We start from the raw sequence: 11,920 nt of genomic DNA, 5'->3' as shown, positions 1-11,920 counted from the left end.
TGGTGAGGAGGCCAGCAAGAAGGTGTTTTGTTTTGAGTCCAGTGATTCCTGTTAATGAACTGGTCTTGGAACAGAAAGCTGAGCCTTTGTTTTCAGTATATTCATGCTCATCCAAGGTACTTTAGGCTACACCCAGGCTAGATTAGCTAAATTTACATTAGAATTCAATGGTGTGGTTCCCCAGCTTGTATTTTTGACAATTTTCTCTAGAGCAGTGGGTCTCAAGCCTGGCTGTACATCTAGAAATCTCTAACCATACTGCAGACCAAGTAAAGCAGAATCTCTGATGGGGGCTTGGATATCAATATTTAAAGACTTCTTGGTGATTCCAGTGTGCAGCCACGGTTGAACTTCCGAGTCTAGAAGATTCCAAATTTTTCTAGAAACCAAATATTACCTAAATTACAGTTATGAGTCCCAATGTTTCTTTCGTTATAGTGTATATACTCACCTGACATATTGGGTTCAGAAAAGTAATAAATGTTTAACAACTGATTCTTTTTCATGACCAAATGCTGTGCTGTTTTGTAGGATAAAGTTTATAAACATCTTGATGATGCCTCATTTAATTCTTAACCCAAACCTAAAAGATATGTAGTATTATGACTACTTCCAAGATGGTAAAATTGAAGCTTGGGTATGTTGTGACTTGGAAGTTCAGAGAGCTAGTAAATGGTGAAGCCAAAATTAAAACTCAGGTGTTGGTGGATCCAAATTCAGAGTCATGTTTACCCCTGATCTGCCTATCAAATAGTATATTCCTCTGTGTCCTGAGAAATCACTGTTTTCACTTTGCACTAAACTCTAAACTCCTATTAAACTCCTCTTACTGGGAGTCGTATAATAGATAATGTAAAATGTGACAATTCTTAGAATTAGTGGGTTATTGGCAAGTTAGTAACCTAAACCTCAATTTAAAGAAACTTAAATGAAATTTCTTAAATAGGCATATTCAAAATTGGAACACTACATTTATAAAACAATCATCCAATGCTGCTGTTTTTTCAGACCACTTCTTTCTTGAGAATCTGTCATGTAAATGTCACATTTTATATTTAAACAGAAATTGCCTTCCCTATCTTGGTAACCTATATTTTTATCCTGCTTTGTTCTTGATTATCAGCAAATATAAAATCAGTCCTTACATGTTTGCTATCTTTTTGTTATCATTACATCTTTCTGCTCTTTCTCTCTCCTTTTTTTTTTTTTTTATTTTAAGAGAGAGAGAATGTGGGAAGGGCAGAGAGAGAGAGGGAGAGAGAGAATCCCAACTGGGCTCCAAGATCAAAATCAAGAGTCAGACACTCAACTGAGCCGCCCAGGCATCCCCTGCTCTTTCTGTCTTATTCTGAACCTATCCTGGGAGTGGGGGAGAGTATCTCACTTATTCCTGTGGCTTCAGGGGTATAGAAGAAATTCTCTTATATTTGACAACCCTAAAGACAGGTAGTTCTACAGATGATGAACTTGAGGTTTGGCCAGGAAAAGTAAATTTTCTACTTAGATATTTAGCTGGTAAGTGCCTGAGAAAGACCTCAAGTCCCGCTTCATGCAGTCACTACCACCTACCCTTTGAGATGACCCCCAAACCCACATTTCCAGCTCTTCTGATTTTTCTCCGGAGATCCTACTGTCTTAAGGACTCTGGGCCTCTAGCCCAGCCTGAGCACTTCAACCCACACAGATTAGATGGGCTGTACTAGTATGTCATCCTTTCACTTAATTTCTCCATCAATGTTTGTTTGCTTTCAGTTGCCAGGTATGGTACTGATCTTGGACTAGGTACTGTGTAGTGGGCCACATTAGCTTGGTTCCTGGTGGTTGGTAGCTCTCAGCCTAAGACCAAGGCAACATCTTATTCATATGCTACTTGAAGGGTTTTTTTGGGATGCCTCTGGAGTTGTGAATATCACAGTAAGTAGCTAAGCTATAGTGAGCGATCAGGGTTCCACGTTTGACCAGAAACTAGGTACGTGTTTTTACCTGCTCCATGGTCTTAGTGGAATCCTGATGGGCCTGACTGGCAGAGAAAACAGGTAATCAGACAAAGCTCTTTCCTTGCCATTCCAAGTCAGACATCCCGTCTGGATCATAGATACAGTTCTGCCTGCATTGATGGCTAGCCATATGGGTATGTCCTGGCCTGCCAGGCATGGGAGAGAGCAGAGGCACCAGCTGGGTATGACTCTACTTTGTGCAGAAAAATTCTGAACTCCTGACTTCTCCTGGAGTTTTATAGATGAACGCCCCCCCCCCCCCCCCCGGCCCCCATCCATTTGAACTTTGGCATTCTCTGGGGGTTTTAGAACATTTCATCTGCCAGGAAGCAATCCAATCCAGTGGGTTCAGATAACTTGTGTCCCAAGAAGTTATCTTCTTACACTGCAGTGTAAGAAGATACCATGGATGGCCATGTCGTGCCGGCAAGCCTACTATACATAGCTGTGTGCTCTGAAGGTTCACGTGGGGCCATGACCGAGTGCTCATCTTTACAAGTTGCCTTTTCTTGGCCACCTAACCAGTGGAAAACCAGCATGGGACTAGTCACCTGGAATTTGTGAAATACTATTGTTAGCAGCAACGCCTCTGGGTGTTGAGGCTGGCCACAAATTATGCTGCCTTACGGAACTTCTGCTTCAGGAAGCATACTATTCCAGAAATTTGAGTTCTTACCAAGACTGTTTCTTGCCGTTGAGCCAGAATCCTAAGCCCTCTGAGAGTTTACTTAAGTTATATATCAATACTTTTTATATACCATAAATTTTATTCATTTTAAGGGTATGCCTCAATGATTATTAATAAATTTAAAGTTGTGAAACCATCATTATAATAAAACATTTTCACCACCCCTAAACGATTCATCACGACCATTTGCAGGCAGTCTTCATTCCCACTCCCAGCTACCCCAAATCCTTTTTTTAAAACAGCTTTATTGAGGGGCACCTGGGTGGCTCGGCCGGTTGAGCTTTGGACTCTTGATTTCAGCTCAGATCATGAACCCAGGTCATAGGATCAAGCCCTGCATTGGGCTCCATCCTGAGTGGAGTCTGCTTGAGATTCTCTCTCCCTCTGCCCCTCTCCCTGCCTCATGTGCATGCATGCTCTTTCTCACTCTAAAACAAAAAAATAAATAAAACTGCTTTATTGAGATGTAACCCACAAACCGTACAATTCACCTATTTAAAGTGTATAAGTCCATGGCTTTTAGCATATTCAGAGTTGTGCAATCATTACTAGAATCAATTTCAAAACACTTTAATTACCTCAGAAAGAAACCCTGTTCCCCTTAGCAATCACCCACAACCCTCCATCGCCCCTGGATTTTTGGCTTCTTATCTCTACAGGTTTGCCTATTCTAGATGCTCTGCATAAATGGAATTGTGTGTGATCTTTTGTGATTGGTTTATTTCACTTTGCCTAATGTTTTCAAGGTCCGTTCATCTTATAGCACATATCAGTACCTCATCTGTTTCTATAATCTTCCCTTGTATGGGTATACTACATTCTATTTATCCTTCTTCAGTTGATGGGCATTTTGGTTATTTCCATTTTGGGGCTATTATGGATAAGGCTGCTATGAGCATTCATGTCCTTGTTTTTGTGTGGATATATGTTTTCATTTCTTTGGGTAGAAGCCATTCTAGGAGTAGAATGGTCTCCCTATGTTTAGCCTTTGGAGGGATTTCTAGACTGTTTCCAAAGCAGCTGTACCATTTTAAATTCCCATCAGCAACGTATGAGGGTTCCAGTTTCTCCACATCCTCGCCAACATTTTTTATGATGGATCTCTTCTATTGGCATGAAGTGGTATCTCATCGGTATCTCAGTTGATTTGCATTTTCCTGGTAGCTAAAGATGATGATTATCTTTTTGTGTGCTTATTGGCCATTTGTGTATCATACTTGGATCTTTTGTCCATTGTCAAATTGTTTCTTTTTATTATTGAGTTGTAACAGTCTTTAGTATACTCTATCTACAAATCCTATGTCAGGTAAATGAGTTACAAAAGTTTTCTTCCATTTTTTGGGTTGTCTTTTCACTTTCTTCAAAGCTTCTACCACTATTGTGGCACTTTACTTCATTGTGGCTCCTGTTGTAGTTGTTAGCTTGTAACTCTCTCCCTTGAAATTAGAAGCCAATTGATGGTCATATCTTTTTTTTTTTTTAATTTTTTTTTCAACGTTTTTCATCAGCCCAGAGCCCGACGCGGGGCTCGAACCCAGGGACCGCGAGATCGTGACCTGGCTGAAGTCGGACGCTTAACCGACTGCGCCACCCAGGCGCCCCATGGTCACATCTTTTAGTATACCCTCAGAACCCAGATTGTTCTCTGCACATATGCACAGTATCTTTGGGGATTGAGGTCTGAATCATAGGTTCTATCATCTGAAGAATGTCAAACAACATCTCTAAAGCCAGAGATTTTGCTTTCCAAGTAAAGGCAACCAGACTCTTTTCATCTAGATAAAATAAATGGGTGAACACAATTGACTATCCACTGACAATTGTTCCCTTTAACAAGGAAAAATAGCATTGCTGTAACAGTCAAAAGTTTATAAATAAGCCCTATTCCAAAAATTCACTTGCATGGTAGTCATTGGTAATGTCACACATATTTTCTTCTAGCACCAACGCAACAGCAGTTGTTCACTTTACAATTCTGGGTCCGAAAGCCATTTGAATTTTTGAAGACGCTTCATGCTAAGAGTATACCTAAGTACATCCAAGACCAACAAAGCCCTTCGTGATCTGGACTGGCCTGGGAATTGAAGCATCATTAATCATTTTATTTCTATGGGAAAGTATGTCACACCATTGGACAATAGCATAAACATGTGTCTCCTGTCGGTATAAACCCATTACAAGCCTAGCCACTCCTGATCAGCAAGCCTGAAGTTAAAAAAAAAAAAAAAAAAAAAAAAAAAAAGGATTTGGGATATAAGTAGCATTTGTCAACAAACCCCAGTAGAGATTAGTTTTCCCTAAGGATGGAATATGTGAACTGGTGTTTGGGATCCCATCCAAATACCAGTCTCAAGAAACAGTGAACACTTGAATATTATCAACGATAAAAATGATGATTGGGGTGCATGGGTGGCTCAGTTGGTTGAGCAACTGACTCTTGATTTCGACTGAAATCATGATCCCAGGATCGTGGTATCAAAAGCTGCCTTGGGCTCCATGCTGAGCATGGAGTGTGCTTAATATTCTCTCTCTCTCCCCCCCCTCGGCCCCTCTCCCCTCCCCTTAAAATTAAATAAATAAAAATTTTTAAAAATGATAATCATGAAGATTATGCAGTTACATGGGCACACACTTACAAGGAGAAAAACCTAGGATGTGGTACGTTAATACCCCGTCACACTCCGGCCCCCAACAAAGGAAAACAGCCAAAAACTCTGGCAGAGGGGGAGAAAATAACTAGAAGCAAAGAGAGCAAAATACTAATAATATTTGTGTTGGCATAGAATTTCTTTTTCCTGCTTTTCTTTCTTCTGAATTACCTCTAATTAGATTTTTTTTTTAATTTTTTTTTCAACGTTTTTATTTATTTTTGGGACAGAGAGAGACAGAGCATGAACGGGGGAGGGGCAGAGAGAGAGGGAGACACAGACCCCGACGCGGGGCTCGAACTCACGGACCGCGAGATCGTGACCTGGCTGAAGTCGGACGCTTAACCGACTGCGCCACCCAGGCGCCCCAGATTTTTTAATAATAAAACACCAGAATAACTTACCTTCCTAAGTTGTAATTTCTGTGAGAGCAAGGATCTTATTGGTCTTGTATCCTGCGATGTCACCACTGCACAGAAGAGTACTCGACACAGAAAAGGCACTTAGTAGATATTTGTTGAGTTATGGAAGTAATCAGTAAAAGTTTCAGAACCGAAAAGTGGAGTTTGGAATGCAGGACTTGATAACAAAGTAATTTTTTCTTTATATTTTTCTTATGTGGAATAAAGAGAGGCCATGACCACGTGAAGATTCAAGGAAACCTGTAGTTCTTACATGTCTATGTTATGTGGAAAGATTCCCCAATGTGGATGCACACTGCCATTAGCAGGAAAAAAAATTATGCAGAAATGAAAGTTCTGTACAAAAAAAACTAAGAAAGTCGTTTCATGTCTTGCCCCATCTACTTTAATTTCCAGAAAAGATGAGCAAATAATGAAAGAATAGTGTTCCAAATACCTTGCATATCTCTCGTACATTGTTTGTTTCATTGCAATATGTGTGTGTGTGGAAGGATGGGACTCATAGCTTAGCCTCTCCTAGAACCTGCAAGTTATGTTGCTTCAGGTTCTTTTTTATAACTCTAGATTTTTCAACACTCATGTGCTGGCATTATATTATAACATGAACTCTATATTTCATATATTGGCATATCTGCAGAAATCCCAGTTCTTGACTGTCTCCAAAGAGAAAAAGGCTAGAACAATACTGGAAATGTTATGAATCATAGTTTGTACCAGATGAACTTTTTTTCCCCCCTACACACTTGCCAGTATATTTTATCTGGATTATTTTGAAATTATTTTGGTAATCATTTTGTAAGGAAGTTTGTTAGAGTAGATTTCATTTTGCATTCTTTAGTTACTGCATTTGGCTTTGAATAAATCTTAGTCTTAACTTCACATTATATATTTTCACTTAATAATACCAATGAATGTTATTCTCCTCTGTTTATCCTCAAGCATATTTTAAGAATAACTGGTGCAGAAAGATGGAAATATACCATTCTATAAATAACAAAGTTTCCTTCATGATTTTCTACATTTGAGTTGCCCAAACTTTAACTTTGGCAGAGTTCTCCAAGGACTCCAGATCCTAAGAGACTGTGCAGATTAAAGTAGCATTTCATATTTTCTGAAAGATAAACATGATCATTTGTAGCTTTTTAAGTCCTGTTCAAGGGCGCCTGGGTGGCTTAGTCTGTTAAATGTCTCTTAACAGCAGCTCAGGTCATGATCTCAGTCATGGGATGGAGCCCTGTGTTGGGCTCTGTGCTGAGAATGAAGCCTGCTTGGGGTTGTCTCTCTCCCTCTCTCTCTGCCCCTACCCGACTTGCGCTCACTAGCTTGCTCTTTCAAAATAAGACATTAAAAAATTTTTTTTCTTAAATAAAAAAATAAAAATCATGTTTGAAGATAAAGAGAAATTTACAAGATCATGTCTCATGTAAGTGTCTATATTTTGGTTCAATTTAGTTAGAATAAAAATGGTTTAACATTTTATCTCAGGGCTGATAATCATAAGAGGTTTCCTATAAACCTTCAAGCACCTGAAAGCTGTTCTTTAGGCAACTGAAATTATTGTTTTCAACTACACTGCGTACTTGTAAAGTACAGAATCTGAAGCATGAGTGCCTTAATAGTTTTATAAACTCAAGTCACTGAAATGGAATTTTGAAGAGACGGGAATATAAAATAAAGATCCTTTTCCTCAAAGATGTTTAAAAATGGAATAAGCAGCCATGAATCTGAGTGTGACAAAGTACTAGAACTTTACTTTCAGTATGAAATAGCCTTCTAGACAATATAGACAAGTGGTACTAAATAACCAAAATATCAGAAAAGTAGGGGAAATTTACATTATGTAATTTTATAATCCACTGAAATCAAGAGTTGGATGCTTAACGGACTGGGCCACCCAGGCGCCTCAAAACAGAATTTTTTTGGTGAAAAAATTGACCTGTTCAAGAAATCTGATATCTGAAGAATATTTCTAGAAGTTGAGGACAGAGGGAAAAGGGAAGCACATAATAAAACACTAAGGTAACTCGCTAGACCTGAAAGATGTGTATTTTTACATTCAAAGGGTTCATTTAATGCCCAGAAAAAGACATGAAAATAAGAGTTATGCCTTAGTAAGTCATTATAAAATTTCAGTACATTAATAAGAATAAGATAGGAATAAATTAGAAAAAATACAAAAAAGACAAAATTAAAAAACTGGTTTTTGAAAAAAAGGGGTAAATTGTATGAGTTAAACTTCTTACAAGCACAATAAGGAAAAAAATTGACAAGATCAGTATCACAGAGGAGAAATGACCACATCTATAAGTGGGATTTAAAGGATTCCTGAGTGGGAAAATACTTGTGTGTCTGAGTGTTCTACAATAATGATATTCAGAATCAATCTTGAAGTTAAAAAAATAGAATACAAAACAATATGTACAGTGAGAACCCACTTTTAATAGACAAAATAAAAACCTATATATGCATGGGCAAAATGAATAAATAGTATGAACAAAGGTTTTCTCTTACCTGGGATTATGGGTGATTTTTATGTTTCAGCTTACATGCATGAATAGCTTTTTAGTTTTATTTAAAAAAAAAATTTTAATGTTTATTTTTGAGAGACAGAGAGAGAGAGAGAGAACATGAGTGAGGGAGGGGCAGAGAGAAAAGGAGACACAGAATCTGTAGCAGGCTCCAAGCTCCGAGCTGTTAGCACAGAGCCTGATGTGGGGTTTGAACCCATGAATCGTGAGGTCATTATCTAAGCCAAAGTCGGACGCTCAACCTACTAAGCTACCCAGGTGTTCCAAACTGTTTAGTTTTATAATAAGAAATCTACCTAGTGGTCACTGCAGGACATTTTAAATAAACATTAAAAAAAATTTAGGTCACTGAACAGTAAGTGTTTAGTGTAACATTTAAGGGAAGACATTTTTATTTTTAAAAAAAATTTTTTTAACATTTATTTATTTTTGAGACAGAGAGAGACAGAGCATGAATGGGGGAGGGTCAGAGAGAGGGAGACACAGAATCCAAAACAGGCTCTGGGCTCCGAGCTGTCAGCACAGAGCCCCACGCGGGGCTCGAACCCACGGACCGCGAGATCATGACCCGAGCTGAAGTCGGCCGCCCGACCGACCGAGCCACCCAGGCGCCCCAGGGAAGACATTTTTAAATTCCCAGTTTGCAGTGTCCACACCAACATGTTTTATTTCACAGCAACTTACTTGCAGTGTTTTATGTTATTTAAATGGCTAGGTGTCAGAAAGTGGGGGAGAGATGGTAAAGTATCCCCTGAACTGAGGAGGCACTTTGAGACAGGAAAACGAAGCAGGCAACTCCAGTCAGTTTACACGAGTTTTATTCAGTGTAACTTCCTACCCGGGAGTATCGGGTGGAGGTTGATCCATGGCAGCTGCTTCATTTTTCTCCAAAAAGGGCAGACCTTAGTCCACAGATTTTATAGAGGGAGGGGGCACACCGAATGGCTGTGTAGTGAGATCAAAGTGTTCACATGTGCCTGACAGGTAACCCTTAATTAGATCTTGTGGCATCTCCTGTGTACCAGGAAGGGAAAAGACTGTTATCTCTAACAGAGTCATGGGAAGCCAAAGCAGTCCTCCCCTCTACCTATCCTGACCTTGGCAGGCATTTCTAAGGTATGTATATTAATCTCCAAGGGGCCTGGAAGCCCCAAGAGAGATGAACATGAACAAGATAGAGCATCAAAGATGGCATCAGTATTGTCAGCACTCCTACACTGGGACTATAGTAACACAGCAGAGTAAAGAATATTCTTCAATGAGCTAAAGCCATTAGGGACAAACATGTGGTTCTTAATTTCTTTATTAAGGAAAAGTTTTATTATGGGAAAATTAACCAGACAAAAGTAGAGAGAATAATACTGTGAGTGGTTATATCCATCACCATCTTCCACAATTATCAACACATCTTATTTCCTCTCTCTGTTTATCCCCAACCCACAGGATGATTTTGAAGGAAATACCAGGCATCATATCTTTTCACTTATAAATATTTCAATATGGGTCTCTTAAAAAACAAAGGTTGTTTTTTTTTTTAAGATTACTATAATGTCTTTATACCATGTAAAAATATTAATTTCTGGATATCAAATATCCAGTCGCTGTTTAAGTTTGCTCAGTAGTTTCAAATTCTTCTCAGTGTATTTCAATTAGGATCTAAAGTTTATCTAATTCATAAAGGTTTTTTTCCAGTATTTATTGGTGTCTGCTCTGCTCACTTCCCTTTTGACAGAAGTTTTAGAGTTTCAAGATCTAATGGATTAGTCAACTCATTAAGGGAATTCATAAGAAGTCTACATATGTAGTTAATCCTTTTGTTAAGTAAAAAATTCACATGATAAAGTTTGAAGGAACTGCTGAGAATCATTTATAAAAAGGAATTATGAAAAGATTTTTTACAATGAAAAGACTGTAATAAGTTATGTAAGTCTTATTACAGGGATAATTGAGGGGCACCCAGCTGGCTCAATCAGAGGAGTGCATGGGCTCTTGATCTGGGGACGTAAGTTCGAGCCCCACATTAGGTTTAGAGATTACTTAAATAAATAAATTTGAAAAAAAAAGAAAAAATGGAGGAATTGGGCTTCATGAAAATTAAAAAAAAAAAACTTTAAAAAAGAGGGATAATTGAGAGTTGACATCTCTCTCAGATTCAGTGAACCACTCTCCTGATTTTTCTCTTGCTTTGGTCTTTATTCTCAGAGCCCTTCCATAGGTTCTCTTCCTCTACCTGATCTCAAATGTTGGGCTTCCTCAGCACTCCATTTTGATCCTACAGTAAAACCTTGGTTTGTGAGCATAATTCACTCTGGAAACATGCTTGTAATCCAAAGCACTTGTATATCAAAGCAAATTTCCCCATAAGAGATAATGGAAACTCCAATGATTTGTTCCACAACCCAAAAATATTCATATAAAAATGATTACAATACTGTAATATAATACAAAATAATAAAGAAAACACTAAATAAAAAGAAAAATAAATTAACCTGCACTTACCTTTGAAAACCTTCGTGGCTGGTGTGAGGGAGACAAGAGAGAGAGGAGGGTTATTATGTAGGAAGACTTTCACTGTGACTAACAGTATCACTGTTACCTACTGGCTCAATGGAATCTTTCTTCTTTTTGTGCAACATTAACAAGGAACCTATCCAATGACACTTGCTTTTGCCTCCTTTTGAGGATTTCTCAGAAATGTGCCATTGCATTGATGATCACCCACAATCCCACAGCAAGAGAGAGAAGAACCATTGGCTCAGTTGTGATCATGTAATGTTCAGCTTCACGTACTACTTGTATTGCAAGACATTGCTTGTTTATCAAATTAAAATTTATTAGAAATGTTTGTCTATCTTGCAGACCACTCACAGAACAAGTTACTCACAATCCAAGGTTTTGCTGTACTTCTCTCTTGACACCATCCTTTTATGGCGTCTCAATAATACCCATGGTACTAAGTGACATCATTGTTGATAAATTTGACTAAAAAATACTTTCATGTAGCAAGTATAAAAGAACAACCAAAAGCAAAGTAAAAAGACATATGACACACTGGTTTAAAAAATTGCAACGTAAATCCTTACAGAGTTAATAGTGAGAGCTTCTTAAAAGTAGAAAAGAAAATAACCAGTAATCTACAGGGAAAAAAAAGGCTAGAGATAAAAACAAAAAGATATAAAATTCACTTAAGAAGATACTTTCTACCTCATTTGTGATAAGAAAATGCATATTAAAACTATGCTGAGATACCATTTTTATCATGTAGCCATATGGCAAAACTCTAAAAGTTTGACCATATACTGTGTTGATGAGGCCATGGGAAAATGAGTGGTCTTGCATGTTGCTGGTGGACATTAAAAAAGGAACAAACTGGGGCGCCTGGGTGGCGCAGTCGGTTAAGCGTCCGACTTCAGCCAGGTCACGATCTCGCAGTCCGTGAGTTCGAGTCCTGCGTCAGGCTCTGGGCTGATGGCTCAGAGCCTGGAGCCTGCTTCCGATTCTGTGTCTCCCTCTCTCTCTGCCCCTCCCCCGTTCATGCTCTGTCTCTCTCTGTCCCAAAAATAAAAATAAAAAAAAAAAAAGGAACAAACTTGGGGCACCTGGATAGCTCAGTTGGTTGAGTGTCCAACTCTTGATT

The sequence above is a fragment of the Herpailurus yagouaroundi genome, unplaced genomic scaffold (assembly GCF_014898765.1).
Source record: "Herpailurus yagouaroundi ecotype Mexico unplaced genomic scaffold, PumYag 201, whole genome shotgun sequence".
NCBI lineage: Eukaryota > Metazoa > Chordata > Mammalia > Carnivora > Felidae > Herpailurus > Herpailurus yagouaroundi.
This window is presented reverse-complemented; position numbering follows the sequence as displayed.